We start from the raw sequence: 23,151 nt of genomic DNA, 5'->3' as shown, positions 1-23,151 counted from the left end.
GTGTAAATAAGAGAGGAGGATATGTTTTGCGTGCACACATTGTGCACCTTTTGAATAATGTCATGAAGTTCAATGCCGCTAGAGAGGATGAAGTAAATCTGAAAAGAATTCAATGCTGAAGAGCATCCTTATTATTTATAAGCGTGCAGAGAAATGCCCGTTTCAACGCGGTAATCATTTTCACATCTTGCCGCACGAGCACAATTAGCATCCGGCGCGCGCGCCGCCTATTATCATCGTCACCAAGGCGACGCATTCAATAAAGAATGAAGTTCTACCTTGACCTTCCAGTGCTTCCCTCCTCTCCTCTGCCTACCTGGCCTTGTCAAGCTGTCAGTCATAAAGCAATCATAAGCTAACATCTCCCTTCTCAAGTCCTCGCTCACCTTTGACCCCGCCCCCGAACCCGGGTCCAGTCCAATAAGGCTCGGTGTCACGCCGAAGCACTCGCCCGTGTTACGCGCGTAGAGCCGCCAATCATCCGGGATCATCGGGAACGGGCTGACCCCGCCGTGGCCCGTCCTTGCGGCGGCATCCGCGGGACGAGGGGCGGCGAAGTGGAACTTACATCTTATTTTCGTGCCGTCTCAAACACACACTTTTAACCACTGTTCTTGTGAGGACACCCGTTGACGTAATGCAATTCCTATCTCCTAACCCTAACCGTCACAGCAGAACGCCTTACCCTTACCTTAACGCCAACCGAAATCCAATACGAATCTATCCTGTAAAAGAGGTCTGGGCGGACTCTTTGACTCGAGGGCCAGAAAGAGTTCGAAAATTTGACAAAAGGACCGGACCGGATGGAGTAAAATATCTAGAGATTGAATGTATTGAATAAAAAAATTAACCTCAGCTTTACAACAGTGTTATTCAAGGCACATGTATTTATTTACCGTTATTCCCCAAATATAAGACTCACTATTTTCCCCAAAAATGAAGGCCAAAAGTATCGGTGCATCCTAGATACGTATTTATTTATTTTTTTTAAATACGACACCTTTCAAGGACGATTGATTTGTCAGCTACATAAGCCGAGTTTTGATAAACATATGCGCATTTTTATATCAGCCGTTTTCTTCCTTACCGTCAACAGGACAAGCTAGAGGGTGAACGTCAGTTGGCTGTTTGCAGCAAGTTCCCAGCAGCAGCTGGTGTTAGCTGGGCTTGTTAGGGCATTATTTTCAATAAAAGAAGCAAGCAGACCGAACCAACGTCCGAGTCCATCCTTGTTTGCACCCAGGAATATTACTGAAATGGAGAGGATCATATCAAATGTATGATGTCTCCAGCTGATTCAATTAAGAGAAATTTGACACATTTATTCATTTATTCATTGCGGTCTTTTGGTGTTCAGTAACTTCTCACAATATGGGAAATCTGAAACACATTTAAGGTGGAACAAATATATGATTTATGGATATGAACACAAGAAAATATGGACGATTTAGGAAGATGAGATTTATTCTCTTTTGCGATCGTTTTTAACCAGAGTTGGACCCCAGGATTAAGTTTGATTTATTTGTTCAAATGGACGTCACTATTGAAATGACTCATTATTGAAATGACTCTTCCAGCAATTGAAAATTAAATGAGCAAAATACCGTTTTTTTTGTTTTTTATTGCTAACAGTTACTATTTTGAAGCACTTAGAATGATCACTCTCCTCCTGACAGATAATTTCTTCCCGGGGGCCGGATTAAAAAGCTTAATGGTCACAAATGGCCCCCGGGCCTCAGTTTACCAATGGCTCCTCGAAAAGCAAGTCGCGACTCTCAAAAAGAGGGCCGAACTCGTGAGGTCTACCAAATTGGTCCCCACAAATACAAGCGGTCCCCACGAAGACTGTCCAACTTTGCGGTAAAACCAAAGGCACACATACACACATTTTGATAGCGGAGCATATTATTGCGCAAGAATACTTGAAAAACTTTTTTTAATAGATGGCAATGTGTACTTCTCACTAAAAATAATATAATTCTGAAGAGCTTATCTCTTGGGTGTCTCAGTGTTTACAAAGTGCCTCGCTAAGTAGTCGCACTTCCGCAGTTGAAGTGTTGCTTGTGATCAGTTTGCCCTTGAGAAACAGCAAGCGCTGTGATGATGAGATTGTTTTTTTTTTTTTTTTTTTTTATATGATGTGCAACAGTGGAGCCATTGGCTTGCTCCATTAACCTTTAACATGCCGCCGCGTGCATCATTCACTCATGCCACCGGAGGCTACTTTGTAGGAATAAGTAAGAGGCGACACGAAAAAAAAAAAAAAAAAAAATGGAGGACACTTATTTGCAAATCACCAGCGGAAAATTCACATTCCATCCAAGCCGCTTTAACCGTTCGCTTTTTCACAACAGCTGCTCTAGGATACATTACAATTTCAGTGGCTTTTCTATTCTATTCATTTTGGTATGTGTTCTGCCCACAGTAATATTTGTTGAGAAATGTTTCCAAATGTTGTAGTTCTTTTGTTCTGTTTACAATCACGTGTTCGTTCCGTGTATTTAGCTTCCGCTTTCTACTTTATTTTGAAGGCGCAAACAGGAAGTCGCCGTGTGTAACGGTGGCATATAGGCCGTGCTCAGAAAAGAACGTGCGCAACTTACCTACCTCCGGCTGGACATTGTGTTTGTCTTCGTGCTTTCTTGTCCCTCCGAACGCAATGGCTGTAAGTCCTGTATTTTGCAGTGTTCTAGACATTGTTTTGGTTGAATTTATATGAATGTTAATGGCCGAATTAGCATATTTAAAGATCGCGAACGTGTTCGTTTAGCATCGCTAATTGCTAGCTGACGTTAGCATCTAAGCTAATTCATTTTCTACGGAAGTCATTTGTGACGCATTTATTTCGTTAGCAAAGTGCTAATGCTAATTTCGTTTGTTTTCAGTTTCACTCTGAATGTTCATGAACCTCAAGTCATCCCAAGTGTAATAAAAGGAGCAAGACGCTCAGCTACCTGGCTCATGAAACTAATGAGTTTGGCTTGCTGTTGAACAACGTTCACATACTACGTGTATCCAACACGTTGCGATAACAGTACAGTATGTGTTTTTTTAAATAAATAAATAAACGAACACTTACCCACACTATTGTCTTTAGGGAAATAAAACCAACATAGCGCTACATTGGCGACATTTATTAATCATCTCACGGTGATAAAAAAAAAAAAAAAAAAAAGAAAAGCATGGCGAGAGAATCAATCGCTTGAGCCAGTGCACAGTTAAATAAAGGTCATTGAAAATCTACAGGAAATAACATCCTGTTGACTCGGATCTAATAACTTTTCTTCTGTGAACTAATGCCGGACGCTTTGTCAAGGATTAGTGTAACCTTTTACAAATGAAACAAATGCGCTTTCTCGCTACTGGTGTAAGCGGGCAATCAATAACTGTCTCATTTTCTGCCAGTAAATCCACTTGGCCCAGTCACGTTGATGAGATACAATTGGTTGGAAGGCGAGGAAAGCTAGCTTTATTTATAGTACAGGCAAAACGTTTGGACACGCCTTCTTGTTCAGTTTCTAAAAGAAATTATGGCCGCTCGTAATTTTTCCAGTTAGCTGATTGGTTCTTGCCTTAGAATGAATGTTAACGGTTGTCCAATAGGATTGTCGGTTGTGTATTAACCTGTGTTCCGCATAACACAACCCTATTGATGAATCCAACTAGGGCTGCACAATTAATCGAATTTTAATCGACACCATGATATCGGCTGCCGCGATTAATTAAGCTCGTCCTCTTCGATATTATCATTTAAAAAGTCGAGCACTTTATATTTATTACAAGTCAAATAGTGTGCTTTGTTATTCTACCACCAGGGGGCAATGTTACCCGCATGTTTGCTTGACCAAAGCCTCTGCTTTTCTCACCCTAATATACCAGTGTGAAATGGTGTTGAGTTTCTCACCCGACTGCTACTTTATATAGTGCTCGCTGTCAATTGAGACCCATTTTGAAAAATCGGCAAAAAATTGAAATAAATTCGGGTTGAAATGACCGAAAATGTCATTTTGACTGCTAAGTGATTAAAATTTGCTTAAAAGTAAATCATGTGCTTGATTCTTTGTAGGCTTATTTTTTTCATTGGTTTGCACACAGCAAATAAGTTAATTATTTACTTGATTTGTTTTAGTTTATTATTATTATTATTTGTAAGTACCAAGCTTTGAAGCCTTGTTTATATCCCGCTTGTTTAAAAAAAGGGCAATAAAAAACGCGTTTGACCAAACATGATGAATAATATTGACCAAAATAATCATGAATATTATTTCGGCCATAATCGTTTTTAAAATGAAAATTTTTACAACGCCGTTGTTTTGATATGCTTTGTATGCTCCATTTTAGAGGCAATTTATATGGAGGGATGGTGCAAAAACCCTGATTTTTTTTTTTTGCAAAAGAAAGCGACATTTTGTCAAATAAATCCGTGACTGTTTATAAAAACAAAATATATTTTTAGGATTTAGTAGCAATTTGACAAAGAATTGAATTGAATGATGAATTTTACTCTGTTTTCTTCCGTTTTTACATTGTTCCCAAAGTGTCGGTGCTTATACATAGTATAAGAACACAATACTGGAATTTGACCCCAAATTTAAGGGCACGTCTCATACACGAATTACGGTACTTTTTTCAGCACAAAGATTTTCCAGTCACGAAAGGTGCGCGAGCGCCGGCAAACGACAAGTATCCCATCGCCGTCGTTTTGAATGCCGCATTAGCAAAAATGAAAATTTAATTATTCATCCCGCAGAAATAATAAACAACCATCGGGATCCTAACGGGAATCGGTTGCATTTATTTTTCATAAGCGCGCAAAACATTTGAAACAAACTGCTTCATTATGAAGACACACATGCTGTAATTGGTATGATTGCCTCCCCAAACACCCGCAGACAAAATCTTCAAACAAAAGTCTATGAAGTGTCTTATCCGAACAAATATATGCCAGCTACACAAATGACGCTTTTGTCTCTCCCCCTTTTTGTCTGCTCAAGTGATGCTATGCATATTCGCAAAGGCTAATTCTCTGGCATTCCCTTCCAAGTAGCCGTTGTGTGATGTCTGTTCACTGCAGGGAGCAACAACCTGTCTGCGTGCCAAGAGATAGCGCACACAACACGAGAGTTTGATAGCGGGAGGCACAATGGAAAGAGAATTCAACTGTGCCTCAAACTAATCGCAGATGCTAATCGGGATGAGAACTTTCAACAAAATGGCTCTTATTTTGCTGAAAGTACCGCAAACAATGGTCAAAATGCCATTTGTTGGAACCCGTTTGCCCTTTTGAAGGGGTCCTAATCGAGAAATGTCACCTTTTTGGAGTTCAACCGTGCTGTAATGTTGATTTCTACCCCTAAACGCCTCTAAAGTTTTTGATGCGTTTCTAAGCATTCCTTGCTTATTCTTGGTTCTCTCACCGGCCCCGCCCGAGCAGATAAAAATGACTTGAAGAACTCTTATGATGACGGAAAAACTTCATACCTCCTCTACATCGCCCCTGTACCGCCTGTGCAGGGGTAAATACACCCCCACCAAATCTTTTAGTTTTGTTTGCGTTCCAGAGTTGAGGGGGAGCGCTTTTACACCGAGTCGACCAAGTAAACGGCAATGTTTCATTTATTACTTACAACAGTAGAAAGTGGCAAAAATAAGTATTACAATAAGCAGAACAATTGACATCAGTTGTAAATAATGAATCCATGGGTGGAACTTTTGTTATGAATTCTGGGTTTCCACGCTGACTGATTTGATAGGAGGAGAGAAGTGAGAGCAGTGTATAGACACTGTTTTTCATTTTTGTGGATGGATGGAAGTTTCGTGGCCAGGCAACATTGAACGACATCATGAAGGGAGCAAGGCAGACACCCGTGAGGGGTGCAGCTTTAGGAAACAAGATGTTTACTTCATGGTAAAAAAAATATCGTGACCATAAAACCCATATTTAGTAAACTGCCATTTTGCCAAATTTTGTTTAATTGCACATATTTAAAAACGGAAGTAGGAAAAATACCATGTTCTACACCCCAGATATTCAATCCCAGATATTCTATTTTAAATTTATATATATATATATATATATATATATATATATATATATATATATATATAATTTTTGAGTGCTGAGATAGTGTTCAAAAATGGCTGTTGCTATTAGTTATAGGCAAAATTTTAACTTTTTACTGCTAAAAATGGCAAGATAATCGTACTCTCTTTGAATGCCACAATTAAGTAGTTAGTACCTATTGTAAACACGTCTTGTAAACCACCCATTCAGCATTTTTGCAAAATATCACTGATATCAATAATAATATCAATTGAGCTCAATTTCAAATATTTGAATTTGAAAATGATGAATCACCGAATTCAATGGATTTTCTGCCCTGCTCTAATGACGTCCCTTTTTCCTGGACTCTCCCCTCTCCTTCATTAAGCCAAATCACTCCAACTTCTTCCTTTTACCGCCGTCATCATCTCTCCCTCCATCCGTCGTCTTGAGAGGAGGATCAACTTATCGCGCGCCACCTTTTCTCCCCTCTCATTTATTTCAATTTGTCATGCTTTCCTCTCATCTTTGCGGCCGCGCCGCCTGAAATTTGGGCGTCTTGCGGTAATGAAACATTTAGATGCGGGCTCGACTATGACTTTGCATTCATGGATTGTGTTGGTGGAAAAGACGGAAAGGGTGAGGAGCGAGGGGGCACTCCACTCGAATACCCTTTGCCGATCCAGGTCAGATACCGGAACGCCCGGATAATTTGTTTCCTCAATGAGGCGCTATCGCCGCTTCAAAATGGTCCTTCAGTATGCACATTGGTGTGTGTGTGTGTGAATTGCTAATGCTAGCACCAGACATTGTGGTGTCTTTTATTTTTTTGTGGTTATATCTGAAAAGAACGACTATTGACACGCTTTATCTCAACCAAGATTAGCCTGTCAGGAAACTTCTTTAGGATTGTTCCACAGTTTATGTCATACTCAATATCCAATATATGAAGTGGCTGAGATATTATGAGAAAATGATGATTGACTGGCTGGATTAGCCTCTTGGTCAGCCACCTTCCATCTCGATGCATTTGCAAGGGAGAGAAAATGGAACCTTCATCATTTGCTGAATAATGCAGGCCTCGGGAAAGGGAGAGGGGAAAAAAAAAAAAAGCTTGGACGCGCTACATGCTTTCTTTTCATTACCTCGGCCCAAGCTATCTTTTTATTTTCATTTGTCAGTTTTTATGCAACTGTGTGCAACATTCATCTCCATTATTTGGTGGATCAAGTCTTCTAAGATTTTTTTGCTTGAAATGTTTAGCGTGCCGTGCTAATCTGTTCTGAGCCATTAAATACTGACATTTACCGTATTTTCCGCGCTATAAGGCGCACCTAAAAGCCTTACATTTTTTTAAAAAGCCGACTGCGCGCCTTATAATCCAGTGCGCCTTATATATGGATCGGATCATGTTGTGACTGCATAAACTGCTGACTTCTCTGATCATTGTTGACATCGCCTGGAGCGCAGCTCCATCTAGTGGCTGCATAACAGAATGCAACTGCAGCCTTAGATACCACTATAGTTTTGATTCCATGCGCACCTAAAAGCCTTAAATTTGTGTTATGAAAATACCACCTCACTGACATTACTTTTTGGGAAAAAATAAAACTGTTGCTTGATCATTTTTGGAGTGAACACAGCTGTGAGAATGCTTATATTCTATGAATAAAGTTTGAGTGACTTCTCTGATCATTGAGTTGACATTCCCTTGAGCGCAGCTCCATCTAGTGGATGCACAAGAGAATGCACAACAGAACACAAATGCTGCCCCCAATGTAGCTTTGATTCCATGTAGCTTCAAAGAATCAATTCCATGCGCCTTATCTGTTGCACCTTATGGTGCGGAAAATACGGTAATATGAAATATCCGAAGAAGAAGAATCTTTACGAGCCAATCATGTCAAAAACAAACAAGGAGTTGGTTCATACTCTTAAAGACAGTAAAACACACCGGAAAATGCTGTGAGTAGGCCAGCCTACTTCAAAAGAAACCCTACCAAGGCCTTGCTATGCTTTTATTTTGAAGTTGTTCTTGGCAACATGTCAACAGCTAGCTTGACTCTTTAGTTTCGACTGCACCACCAAGACCCCCCCCCAAAAAAAAAAAACCAAAACATCATAATGTTGTTCAACAGTCACGTTTAACCACCAAATCAGAGTGCTAAAAAAACAAAAAAAACGACCTTACTCTGCAGAATCCAGTTGCTAGCGTTTGGTCCAGCATCTAGCATAAATCAGCCGCTAGCTAGCAGCGCTCAAGGGCTCCATAATATGCTGACAGACCAGTCAGGTTGCTTTTCAAATACAGTTTAACAGATGTAAATATTTGTGAACACTTTACCACTGACAGCCCGACACCGTTGCCGTTCCTACTGATCACTTTTTACAAACCCGGCTGGCTCAAAGTTGTGTTCTGTGGGTCTGACGTTACACAATTTATGGGGAGTGGCCTCAAATCTCACAATTTATATTCAATTAAAAAAAGAATTATTAAATAAATTGAATACATTTTGGTAATTCATTATTAAGTGGAAATGTGTTGGCATCAGTTTTGCATCAAATAAAACGTTTTTTTTGTTTTTTTTTTGTTTACTGGTCCGGCTACCAAAATAAAAGCTGTCAGACTGCCCTACAGGCAGCTGTTCACAACCTCTGTGCTGCGGATGCGTCACACACTGAAAACAATCAATTCGATCAGACTAAATGTGAGAAAATATCAAGAATATTTTTGCTCAAGGATATTTTACGAAATCTGACGAGTATAACATTTAATGGTACTATCCATTTGACTTCAAGGTTGTTTGCCTGCTGCCGCGGGGGTTTCCAACTTTGGTGTTTTTGCACCCTCTAGAGGTGCGAGATGATATTTCAAGGGGTGTGAAAATGTCAAATTTAGCACAAGCATATATTCATCTCTATTCCCAATGTTCTTGTTTTTCTTTGCATGCTTGAAAGCCGAGAGCAAGTTTTTTTTGGCAGGAACCTGAAGGCATCCCACATGCGTATGGGGCTCTGATATAAGTTAGCGCCACTTTTTCACAGCTCAGATGTTGCACGTTTTAGGAGGGCTATTGGCATTAACGTCGGCCATTTGTTAGCGTCGTTGTCTTTTGAGATGCCTTCGCCTAAGTCCTGCTGTCTCTTTGTCACTAAATTCGCCACAATGAGCGCTTACCAGGAATCTGCCCTCAACACTTGTCACTTCGCATCTATCGCTTCGTGTGCGCCGGTGCCGCTTGGAGGCTGTGCGCTATTATTCATCCCTGGCCAGTAAGTGAGTATGACATGGCGAGATGCACGCTTATGTCCACATGCAGGGCCGCGCGCTGATGCGCAAGAGTCGAAAGGAGACCCCGGTTGGAAAAATAAATGAGAACAAATTTCGGTAGACCTTGCGATTGGCTGGTGGCGAGTGTAGAAAAAGTCCAAGGGATGCAGTATAATATCTGTAGGATTTTATTTTACATTTCCAGACATCATTTACAAGTCTACAGAAGCAATAGATTTGATTTTTGGATCATTTTAAGTCTGGAAGTTTAGTTTGCTGTCATGCAAAGTGCTTCCTGCGTGATGTTCATCCCATTCACTAACATGCTAACGACGCGAACATCAGAAGGGACAGCCCAAAATGGCATTTATGTGTTTTTATGTGAATATGTACAGCGTTAGTCGCATCTAATGTCAATTTGATGTTTGTTTGTTCTACGATGTAAACTATTGGTGAAAAATGCGGATGAAGCGTGTAAAGACGAAAAGTGCACATCCACTGTATTAGAGAACTACTGTCTTATTTGTGGACTAGCCATCATATAATAAATTATTATTTATTATTAATTATTAAAAAATATTGTGAGTTTTGAAGACGTATTACAGTGTTCGAGAGAGCGCTAGTGTCTCATCATGATACACCAACAATTTCCGCCTTTCGTATCCTGAATTTTCTTTCGTAGCGAGAGACAATATTCTTCCCAAGGGTCGTTTTGTAACCTGAATCATTTTTCGTTTTGTAACCTGAATCATTCATAACAAGGGACGCTCATAAGAGGTACTCTGCATTTTGTTTCATTTCTATTTTTTTGGACCGTGGCTCTGTACGTGATTGAAGTTTACTTTAGGGCCATGCATCCTTTTTTTTCTGTAGCCCCACCTCTGCGTTCACATTATCTTGAACCTGCAAAATGACGGCTAAGTATTGGTATTCAGCCCGAAGCCCTAAAGGATGGCAAATTCACGAGCACGGCAACCGCATAGGACCCGATACGTCAAGGAACAAACGATCACTATATCGACTCATTTTTTTCAAAATGACTGTCTTGTTTTCTGGCTTCTTTTGTCATTACCCGCATTCAGCTCCCCGCCTAGAGGATTCTACGCTAACTGACAATAGAAAGAAAACATTATCGTAGCCGCATAATATTGCTGTCATCACTTTGGATTCTGTACGATATAAAGAAGATTATACACGGGCGGAAAATGAAGCACATTACATTTGATTTGTTACATCCATGGCTCCTCATAAAAGAAAGACAGTAAAGCTTTTTTTTTTTGAGAAAAGACTCCATTAAGAGTGACAGCAATGCGCAAAGGATGCGCCTGCGTTATGCCTGACAATTGACTTTTTCAAGAAAATGTTGTTTTGAACTCATCGCCGCTTTTTACGGCCTTTTGTCAAACGCTAGCTCAAAAGCCCGAGCGCTGTTATAAATCTCGGCCGTACGACGTGATATTGCGCAGGCGACGTTTTATTAATTCCCCGGCCCGAAATCAATGCCGTATCTTTGTATCGCAACGAAAGTCTCGGACGTTGTGTTTTTCCTCCTCGTAGTATCTCATCATCTCATTTTCTCCGGTTCCAACTTCCTCATCTTTCCCCGGTCTATCCTTGGGGAATACGATGAAGATGAATGACAACGGGGTCATTTTACCACCAGCGGATGATGTCCCGCTGATAATAGAAACAGTCATTTTGTGCGCGCGGGTGCATCTGCGTGTGTGATTACACACATTACATAACAACAACCGCGCGTATGTTCGTATTTTCAACATGGTAATATGCGTAGAATGTGTACAGCCTTCAAGGAGTTCTTTGTATATGTTTGGAGGCATCTCCGCAAACAATGTCACGGCGTTCAACCTCACACTGGCACTTTGAATTAAGTCACTAGTCGCGACATCGGAGCGGGATGGTTCGCTGCTGGAATTTCCCGTGACCTTTAGACTGAAATGTCATTTAATTTGACGTCAGTTGTTCTTTCACGCAATTATTATCCCCCTTCGTCATATCGCGGGGAGCTCTTCTTGCGCTACGGCGGCTGGGATTTCTTCGAGGGAAAGTTTCGCTGTTATACCCTCGATCGTAGTCGTCTATCATTAAATCCAATTTTTAAGCAATATTATTCCTTTCTGAGTATGAAAATGTCAAATTAAGTGCTTGACGAAAAATGGACGCGTGTATTTTTCCAAATCTGAGCATCCGAATTCCAAACTGCATTTGTGGATCTTTTATCTCAAAATTCGACGCACATTTCCCCATTATGACAATGTGAAAAAGTTTTCTTTTACCTATGTTTTGTTATTCATTGAGAATAGAAAAATAAGAAATCAAATTGACATAAGTATACACAGCCTTTGCCATGAAGCTCAAAATTGAGCTAGGCGCATCCTTTTTCCATTCGTCATCCTTGAGATGTTTCTACATCTTAATTGGACTCCACTTGCAATAATTTCAGTTGATTGGACATGATTTGGAAAGCCACACACTTGCCTATATAAGGTACCACATTTGAACGTGCGTATTAGAGCGCAAACACGAAGAATGAAGTCAAACCAATTGTCTTAGACCTGCGAGACAGGGTTTTCATGAGGGACAAATCCAGGCAAGGCTCCAGAAAAAAAACAAAAAAAATCTGCTGCTTTGAAGGTCCTAGTGAGCAAAGTGGCCTTCAGTATTCTTGGAACCACCAGTACTCTTCCTAGAGCCGGCCGGCCATCTAAACTGAGTAGGACCTTGGTCAGGAAGTTGAAAAACTCAAGGGCCATCCCTACAGTGAAGCATGGTGGTGGCAGCATCATCCTATGGGGATGTTTTTCAGTCGAGGACTGCCAGATTAGTCAGGGTCGAAGCTAAATTCAATGGAGCATTATACAAACATAACGTGAATGAAAACCTGCTCCAGACCAATCTTGACCTCAGACTGGGCCGAAGGTTCATTTTTCAGCGGGACAACGAGTCGAAAAGTACAGCCAAAGCATTGGCTTCGGAACCACTCCTGGAGTGGCCCAGACTGGAATCCGATTGAAAATCTGTGGAGGGATCAGTAAAATTTTAAGCAAAAACTATAAAGGGTTATGCAAATGCGATTTCTTCGTTTTCTGTTTTTATTAAATTAAAAGTCATCTAAACATAAAAATGCATTCGCATTGTCATAATGGGGTATTTATTGTGTGTAGAATTTTCAAAGTAAAATATTCATTTAATATAGTTAGGCTGTAACATGGAAAAAGTGAAGCCTTTCTCGATGCACTCCACATGTTCCGACGATTAAACTCATGTAATCATCGCACATAATAACAAGCGCATTTAGATGACACACATTTGAATGCTGCGCTTTATGTGATTTTCCAAGGTTAAATTTCCCTGCCTTTAATTTACTCAGGTTGAGAAGTGGTGAGTTAACAATGAAAACCCAATTAGCACTTGTCGCTCTTGTGCTTATATTACCTACTAATTCTGAAGAACGCAGAACGGAGAATGATAATTACATGGAATAAAATCATCCGCAGTATTTTACAACGCTATCTCTAATTGGTTGTGGTTGCATACAAAACATGCATACAAATATGAGAATCTGGCACACCATAGTTTCAGTATATGCTTTCACAAAATATGACATTAGATGACGATATACTTTTAGTTTTACACAACTGGTTCAAGACTGCATGGATTTTTATTATTTTTTTTCTGGTCTGGAGACACAATCAATGCCTAATTATTATAAATATGTAGCAGCAATAATGGGGCCACCATAGATGGAAATTGTGCAAATAGGACCGGCCGACAGGTTGATACATTTTAGGCCGAATTTACACTAGGTCCAAATAAAGCTGGATTAGGGGCATTACGGTAAATGCGGCAATAAACACGCCTCCTCCTGCTGTTTGGAGCTATAACAGACATGGGGACCTCCGGAGGGGTGCCACCCCCCCGTGTAATAGAATTTAACTAGACCCATAGTTGTATTTAAAACACACTCTTGGTCGATAAGAACACATTCGTTTGCAAGTTTTTGAAATATGTCATCAGTTAATTTAAAACGATCTAAATCGTATACCACAGGTGTTAAACCCAAGGCCCGGGGGCCAGAACCGGCCCGCCACATCATTTTATGTGGCCCGCCAAATGCTGATTTGATTTCAAGTTTCTAGCTAAACTTGCAGACTGTCTTCAAAAATAACCATTTTCTGTTCCCGATCTAAATTTTGAACAGTTTTTATCGTTTTCAAAACTAGGTAAAGATGTAAACCAGCAAATACGGCATTTATTAGACACATGTTTTTCTATTTTTAAGTCGTAAATTTTCAGGATTTTAGAGAAATTAAAGGGGAATGTTAAAATTGAAGCTTTTTTAGACTATTTTTAGATTTATTCCGGCCCACTAATAGACACCTTAAGTACAATGTGGCCCACGATAAAAATCAGTTTGGCACCCTTGTCGTACACAGTGTCACTTTAATAATTGATTTGGTAACAATAGTTTTCCATGCACAATTAAAACCTTTAAAAACGCGTTTTTATCCGAGCTGTCTGATAACATGGCCTGCGCTCAAGTTGAATGGCATTATCACAAAACTTCATAAAAGATCTCTACCAAACATTTTTGAAGTGGCTCAAGTTTGTTTATTTAGTTTCTGACTTCTAGTGAAAGGCGGAAAAACTCACCTGTCAATCACAGGGCAGGTGAGACCAAAAGGAAAAGGTCACAATATGGATGCCACCTAAAAAAATGAACGAAATGGCCTGTTAAAAGTGCGGGCTTATTCTCGGGGGTGGTGTCTCTTCAGAAGCAATATGGACAGTAAACATAACGATGGAGGAGATTGCTTATTGCCCTCAATGTGTATTTTGGGGGATGATAATAATGGCGATGATAGCGCCTGGAGTTGAGCTTTTATTCCATGGTTATTATTAGACCCTCGCCATAAAAGAAGGAATCTTTGGTTTGGCTCATCCCCACAGGGCTCGCAGGCTTGCTGGCGCCTATCTCAGCTGGCGGGGGACACCCTGAACTAGTTGCCAGCCAATCGCAGGGCGCACAGAGACGAACAACCATTCACGCACCCAATCGCACCTAAGGACAATTTACTGTAGCTTGTCCAATTCACTTGCCGTGCACACGGGCTCGGGGAGAACATGCAAACCCCGCACAGGAAGGCCGGAGCCAGGTGAATTTGAAGCGGAAACCTTTCAGCTGTGAGGCGAACGTGGGTGATATGGGCTCGGATTTGGGTGTAAAAAAAAATCGGGACCTCCTTAATTCCCATTCCCTTTGGTAGTAAAACATACTACACATTTTTCTTAAACTGTGTGCAATATTTGGATTATTTTTCCCTCCGTATCATTCTGGCAGTATTTTAGCCACTCCATTTGAACAACGTGGTCTTGCCATGTTGAACATGTCACCATCTGGGTGAAATTTCAGCTCCCTAGAGTGCGCTTTCAATGTTTTCCCTTTGATGTAAAGATCAAAGGATTGGAGAAAATACTGTGCAATGGTTAATTGTATGTATTACATATATCATTCCATAATTAAGCATCATGGCAGCACATACGGTAATATTTGCGTTACCGTATTTTCCGCACTATAAGGCGCACCTAAAAGCCTTAATTTTTTTAAAAAGCTCAGTTATTATGCTATTGAGAGTTATTGAGAGTTTAGAGTTATTTGAGTTATTATTGTTATGACTTTGAGTATTACTATATTGTGATTGAAAAAGTTTTGAAACATGTCATTAAATTAAGGTGCGCCTTATCCGGTGCGCCTTATATATGGGAAAAAAGTGTAAAAATATGTCATTAATTGAGCGTGTGCCTCATTGTGCGGAAAATACGGTACTTTGTTTCAAACAGTCTGGAAAAGATTTCAAATTTATGTCAATGTGTCATTGGAGTGAAGACTTTTTCAAAAATGATGCACACCATGAACAACAGAAGAAGAATGACTAATTCTCTCCAATTAACATCTTTAGAGCAATTTATTTGCTTATGCGTCATCCATCCAAGTGGCTCCACTCGATGCTGACCTGGTGGCTCACCGATGTCGTCGTCATAATTGCCATTATCACATCCACTATCCTTTAATTGGTCTTATCTCCTCGTTTGCCGCTCATTAGCTAATTGACTCACTTCGCACGTTGAAACAAAAGGCAACAGACGGCCATGAAGAGCCGACATCTGCCTCCGCAGAGCGCGGAAAAATGGCGACGGCTCATCTGTCACAGCGACGATTTTCTCAACAAGTGTGCGCACTTGTGAGGGAGAAACCCTGCTGCACCGACATGCGGTTAAACACAGACCCCAGAAAAATCAGGCTCCTGTATATGCTGACACAATGTTTGCTTTATATTAATAATCCCATTTACATTCCTGGCTAAGATAACAAATGCTTTCGAAAAACTTTCTAGGAAACTCTACGAATGTACAAATGATGCGTACGGGCCAATAAAATGGGGGCGTTCATCCATTCTCTTAACTCAGTGTTTCTCAAGTATATTTTGCCAGGCTCCCCCTAGGAAAGAGAAAAATTTTCGCTGTCACTGTCTTAACTGAAGGGTCGCAGGCTTGCTGGTGCCTATCACGGCTGTCTTCGGGCACTAGGGTACACCCACAAATGGTTGCTAGCCAATCACAAGGCACACAGAGACAAATGATTATTCACAAACACAACTAAGGACAACCATGCGTGATTTGGGGAATCTGGGATGAAATAGGAGTAGCTGGAGAAAATCCGCGAGGGCACGGGGAGAACATGCAAACTCGGTACAAGAATGCCAGAGTCAAAATTGAACCCACAACCTCGGCTTGTGAGGTGGATGAGCGAACTATTCTGCCACCGTGCCGCCCAAAACAGGTCCACTTGGTGAAATTTTCAATGTTCCTTTTTTGTTGTATATCTCGTACAAATTTTCAATGTTCCTTTTTTGTTGTATATCGAGATACAATGTGCCAAAAAAACAAGATTGAAATCACATTTCCGATTTTTTTTTTTTTAAGTCCAGAGCTTCGGGAATCCCTATTTTGAGAAAAATACAGAACAAACCTTTGCGGCATGATCTTGAGTTTTATTCTGTGTTTTCATACTTCAAAACAAAGAATTTCATAGAAAACAGAGTGGAAAACGGACATACGTCGCTTCCCTGTCGTCAACATCACTTCTTGGTTTTTCATCCTTTTCTCGCTCCCTCTGTAAATTTGCATTTCCACCAAGTACCCCCCTCCTATTGGCCCGTACCAAACTGATCACACAACACACATCAAATCTTCCATATTTTACACCCCCGTCCCATTTCATCTTCTTTACTGTAGACTGTTTATATCACATTTGATTTTTCTTCCGCACTGTATCGACCGTTGCTTTTTGTCTCTGTATATTTGCTCTGATACGCTCACTAGCGCCTTGACTGTGCAAGTAGAGCCCGGTCGGTGGAGGTGTCACTGGTAATAGGGTCCCGTGGGTGCTTGCTGCGGTTTGAGAACTGACTGCATAATGTGTTATGGGGTCTACTTTTAAAAGGGTCCATGGGTGGGTGCTTTCATGTGAATTTGCGTGAGGGGAACAAACTTAAAAGGGAACACAAAGCCCCCCAAGAGATGTTTGCAAACAAATTTGAGATTCGCTAAAGGGATCGCCGAAAAAATATCAAAAAAGTTAAACCCTTTAATTGGCCAATTACCCAACGATTAACTGTGGTTGAATGGTTTTAAAAGGGACCAAATGAAAAGGTCAGCAACGTGTGATTTATGAATGTATTTATTGAGCTTTTATACTGTGAAACTGGGAAATTTGCAATTTAGCATAAACGTTAATGAGGTTTGGTTAGGTGGTGATATGTTTATGGTCAATTCTTTTTCCTTGGAAATCGAGGGACCTCTGAACCAAATAAAAAGAGAGGGTTCAGAGAAACTGCTTCAGAACAAATTGTACTTGTGCAGTCCTTCTCCGTTCTCCTCATGCAGGAGCAGAAATTAATGCCTTTTCTCCTTCTTTCTTTATAGTTTTTCACAAATGTCTATTAGTCGAACCTGACAGTGGGCCTTGGAAAGGATTGTTCCATTTACATGTAAAAAGTGCTTCTATTTAGGCAAAAAAAAATGTATTCAAAGCTGCTTGTGTTAATTTCACAAAGCGAGGTACCTCAATTTCTATAGCATCAGTCAAATGTAGGTAAAACCCGAAACGTATGAGTGGAACGGGATTTGATCTCTTGCGGCGTTTTCCTTCCTCCTTACTCAGTCACTCGAACAGGTCTGACTTCCGCACATTTATCCAAAAGTTACTCAGCAAGCCTCGACGACGAATCTTATTTCCAAGAACGCTGCACGCGTTTTAGAATAACACCTACAAGCCTGTATACACGGATAACCTTGCCCCTGCCATTTGCCGCCTCTCACACTCGTCCTCACACATAAGCAAGCTGCGAACGTGTGTTTGCGGGAGTGTGATTACTTGAGCTGGAGAGTATGCGGCTACGTCTCCGTCACTTATACATGCATCGTTACATTTTTGTTTATATCTCGATAGCAAATGTGCCCGTGTGTGTTGATTCCATGTCGGTATGGTGCGGGAGATGGTGAGCAATGATTACATAGTAATGCCCGGGCTTGTCAGGAAGTCAGCAGGCAGCCAGCTTTTAGCCTCTGTGGGAGGTGGGATGATTATCACTATTATACCAGCCTCGCTTGCCTGAAATGCAGACCTGGAAAAAAGGAACGGGTACACATTTATTTAAAAAAAAAAAAAGTCAATTTATCTCAACCCTGTGAAGGTGTACACATCTGAGACAAATTTAAACTAAATCTTTTACTATGATATGAAGCAGGTATGCCTATCATGTGTTTTGATGCTTACCGCGTTTTACGCACTATAAGGCGCACCGAAAAGCCTTATTTTTTAAAAAAAAAAGCTGATGGTGCGCCTTATAATCAGGTGCGCCTTATATATGGATCGATATTGAGATTGGGATTCGTAGATGGGGAATGAACCGATAAAGTAAGATTTACCTGTTTTTTTTGTGTGTGTTTACAGTTGAACAAGGTTGCTCATATTGACATTGAGTTATTATGCTATTGAAAGTTTAGAGTTATTATTTGAGTTATTATTGTTATTATGGTGATTATTATTATATTGTGATTGAAAAAGTTTGAAAATATGTCATTAATTGAGAGTGCGCCCTATAGCACGGAAAATACGGTACTCTGATTGTTCCGTACCGATTGCGTGATAAGTCAAACAGTGACACCCCCAGTAATGCTGGCTGTGTTAATGTTGACAATAACAAGTAGTGAATTGAACCAAGGCAGTTCATTCACTTAACTTAAAAGTGGAATACTAAGCTTTTTCGTCCCCTCGTTACAGCGTTTGTCATGATCTACGGCATCAAGAACTGTCACGACCTGTGGGGTTGGCTGTGTTTATGTTGTTTTGCCTCCCTCTTCAGGCGTTTTTAGGTAATTGCTCTTATTTTCATGCATCAAACTGCATGCGCTGCAACGCATCACTGAGATACTGGTCTGCTATTGGTCAGCGTCACGGTGTCACTAAAATGGTGTCACAAAGATGCTGACGTGCTAAAGACTTGATCTCGTGTCAGTGCTTACACTATCGTAATTATTGTGCATTTTAGTGCTTAACTCAAACTCGAATTGGTTAGCCATGGTTCCCAAGATTGCTAGTGATGTTAAAGGGAGAAGAAGATGATTAGTATGGAAACCAAGCTGGAGAGAATCAAAATATACCAAGAAGGCTAGGCTAAGCTAGGCTAGTCTCGCTCTGGATTATTGCTGTGAGTAGCTCAAGTCACTCAAGGGTAAATAAAATTTCATGTATATTATATATACATAGCACTTATTATACAATTTTGTTACCAATTTTTAACATGTATATCCAATTTTGCTGTTTTTAGCAGGGGATTTACACACATTAGCTAATTAGCATAGGTTTCTATTGCCGGCCATACGGCGATTTCTCAACCCCGGAATGGATTAATTTCGCATGGTCCACTGTGACATTAAAAAGTTAAGTCCAGTCCATGTTGAAGTCTGCCTTTAATCCAGCTGAGATACATTTCAGTTCCCCGTGACCCTATAATAGGATGAATATTAGAGAAAATTGATAAAGAGTAGTAATAAGGATGGTCAGCTGAGCACTTCTCAGCTCGGCGTTGGAAATACCAGTGAAGAGAAAGCAGAGCAAAGGAGGCTACTGGAGCAGGTCATTAATAGTCAAGCAGGATGTACCGCAGGGAGATGGGAGGCAGCTTGATAATTCAATCTGTCAAGTCGCCAGCTACAAGCCAGGCCAATTAACTGGAGAAGAGGCAGGCCTGACCCCAACATTCTTTACTTGCTTCATCCTTTCCCAACATTTCTGCCGCATGTTATGCTGCGTGTAGGGTGGGTTCAAAAGAAAAAGGCTACGCTCTCCCGTTCTAATGACAGGTTTCGTGATATTAAAAAAGAGAGACCCGGAAAACTCTTTTCGAAACCTTTCCCATCGTTGGTGTGACTTTTAACCTGGATCCTTCACTGGATATTCTGAAAAAGTAGCTTGTTCACCAGGAAAAATGACAATATTAATGACAGCCATGATTTGTTGTAAGCAAAGTGTGTTATTGTTAGGTAAGGATGAGTAGTAGCCAAAAATTGGGAGTTTGAATGCTCCTTTTTTTAAAGCGTGAAGAGTTGGTTACTGGGACTTTTTCAAAAAACCAAATAAGGCTTAAGCGTGGTTTGACGTAACAACCATTCTCTGTTGAGACCTAAACGTGGAACTTAGACAGAAAGCGCAACGTTGATAAACTGTTGAAACGTTTGCTTTTCAACCAAAAATCCAAAGAATTCCCGTCGCACTCGGAATACCTCCCCCAATCCCCCCGACCCCTTTGGTGAATGCTAATATTTAGATAACAATATTATATCCCGATTTAAATCAAGATTAACATAAATTTAACATTCCCAGCTTGTGCATAACTCACCTAAATGTCACAATTAACTCATTCAATCCCAAAGGCGTATTTTTATGTATCTTTCGTGAATCTGGGCATTCAATCCCATCTAATTAGCTAGTTAGTTAGTTAATGTTAAAAAAAGTCAAATTAAATTGGTAATCATACATTAAACTGTTATCATTATGTATGTATTTTCTGTATTGCAATCCATCTCTGCAGTCCTTGTCCATCTCACCCCGTTCCTTAGATGGGCTGTTGACACAGAAAAGTGTGAACTGAAACCTTGGCCCAACTGTAGGACTAGATCAGAGACGCCTAGCTTTCTGCCCTTGGGCTTTTTGTTATGTCTTGTTTTGTGTAATGCTTTGCTGAATAAAAAAGGGAGCAAGGGCGGCAACTCACTTGACAGACCCGGAAGCTAACTCGAACGCGTGGGCTTATGCCGTCCCTTGCAAGCAAGAAAAGTCAATCTTGGCTGGTTTGAGTTTACTATTATACAGTCCAATTTGGGCTTGTCTTAGTCATCTTTATAGATTTATCTGACAGTTAGTTAGTTAGTTAGTTAGTTAGGGTAACAGAGGGTTGGAAAATGGAAGACTAATTTTAAATCCGTTTTAACATACTTTACTTAACATTCACAACTTGAGCATAACTTGCTTAAATATCATAATTAACTCATTCAAACCCAAGACAAATTTTTACGTCATTGGGAATAGTTTTATTCTGTTTTTATTTACGTTTTACACTACACGGGAACTTTATTGGGATTGGGATTTGTACGTCTGGCAGAGTGGCCGCGCATAGGAAATTTTGGCAGGGTGTTGCATCAGCATCTGCCTGCATGAGGCGAGATGACGTCGTTTATGGACAGATGGCCAAACAACAGCGCTGATAATTGACAGCTAATTGCAAACACTCAACGACTGCTCAAGCTTTCGAACTAATAAAGCCCGAGTGATATTTTGCTTTTACTCTTCACTGTGGAAGAGATAAACAAAAGATAAGCAGTCTTGTCTTGTCGCTTCATCCCACACACCCTTTTACTGCGGTTGAGCTGCAAATGAATGCTTTCACCACGTATTAAAAATCCACTCATAAAAGCGTCCAAAGAAAGCCAAACAAATAGGAGAGCTGTATGTGTGCGAGCGCGTGTACGTGCATTTGCGCGTGGAGCATGATGAAGTCGGCAAATCGATGGCGGCACAATGTCAGAAAAGAAAATCTTCGTGCTGGATGACAGAAGATGGGAGTTTGAAAAGAGTGTTTGGAAGCAAGGTCACCGTGAGTTGTAAAGAAAAGCGTCACATTGACTCACATCAATCCTGCCATTATTCGTCCATCCAGCTATCAGCCATATCCATCATCTATGCACCCATAAATGCATATATCCTTTATATCTATATATGCTATATCCTTTCATCGTCCATCCATACACCCGTTCATACATCCAGTCATTAACCATATTCATCCATACATCCATCAATAACATCCATACATCGATCCATCCATCAGCCATATCATCTATCCACCTATCCATCATCCAGTCATCATCCATCGATCATTAATCCATTCATTCATCAGCAAGAACCCCCATTAGCCATATCCATACACCCATTCATTTATCACCCATCCAGTCATTAACCATATTCATCCATACATCTACCAATAACCATCCATACATCGATCCATCCACTCATTAGCCATATGCGTTCATCCATCCAATCAATATTCATCCATAATCCATCCATCCGTTCATTGGCCATATCCATCTAGTCATCCAGTCATTAGCCATATTTATCCATCCAATCAATATTCATCTATATTCCATCCATTCATTCATTGGCCATATCCATCTAGTTATCCAGTCATTAGTCATATTTATCCATCCATCCAATTATGAATCCAAAGTTCAATAGCAATATCCATCCATCATCCATCCATACATCCATCAATAACATGCATACATCAATCCATCCACTCATTAGCCATATCCATCCATCAGCCATATCATCTATCCATCCATCCATCCATCCATCCATCCATCCATCCATCCATCCATCCATCCATCCATCCATCCAATCAGTCATCAGCAATATCCCCCATTAGACATATCCATACACCCATTCATTTATCACCCATCCAGTCATTAACCATATTCATCCATACATCTACCAATAACCATCCATATATCGACCCAGTCAATATTCATCCATCCATCCATTCATTGGCCATATCCATCTAGTCATCCAGCCATATTCATCCATCCATCCATTATGAATCTAAAGATAAGTAGCAACACCATCCATCATCCATCCATAAACCATATTTATCCATCATTCAGCTACAGTATACATCCACCCATCCAATATATCCATTCATCCAATTCTATCCAATCATTAGCCTTATCAGCCATCCATCCAGTTATTGGCCATAGCCTTCCATCCATCCATCCATCGATCCAGCCATCCATCCATCCATCCATCCATCCATCCATCCATCCATTCATTGGCCATATCCATCTAGTCATCCAGCCATATTTATCCATCCATCCATTATGAATCTAAAGATCAGTAGCAACACCATCCATCATCCATCCATAAACCATATTTATCCATCATTCAGCTACAGTATACATCCACCCATCCAAAATATCCATTCATCCAATTCTATCCAATCATTAGCCTCATCTTCAATCCATCCAGCCATCCAGTTATTGGCCATAGCCTTCCATCCATCCATCCATCCATCCATCCATCCATCCATCCATCCTTCCAAACTTGAACGAGTTTGCTACCATTTTGCGGTTAATTGCTCTGGGATGGCTTGATGAAGCGATTGAAAGCAGAAAAGCCCCCTTGAGTCTTTGCGCTCGTCTCAATAGA

General features: G+C 40.5%; 1 protein-coding gene across 2 annotated transcripts in view; it reads left to right on the top strand.

Annotated features, from left to right (window-relative positions):
• LOC148428310 (carbohydrate sulfotransferase 11-like) overlaps positions 1-23,151 on the top strand; it is an 86,469-nt gene that overhangs the window by 8,387 nt on the left and 54,931 nt on the right. The window contains exon 1 of one of the 2 annotated variants that reach the window (XM_088404353.1): positions 2,417-2,665. The exons of the other annotated variant lie outside the window; for it this stretch is intronic. The gene's annotated coding sequence lies outside the window, so the exon portion shown is untranslated. Of the gene's footprint in view, positions 1-2,416; positions 2,666-23,151 lie in introns of those variants that run through there. 2 annotated transcript variants of the gene reach the window in all.

This window comes from Hippichthys cyanospilos, chromosome 2 (genome assembly GCF_059441005.1).
Source record: "Hippichthys cyanospilos isolate Australia breed blue-spotted pipefish chromosome 2, RoL_Hcya_1.0, whole genome shotgun sequence".
NCBI lineage: Eukaryota > Metazoa > Chordata > Actinopteri > Syngnathiformes > Syngnathidae > Hippichthys > Hippichthys cyanospilos.
This window is presented reverse-complemented; position numbering and strand designations above follow the sequence as displayed.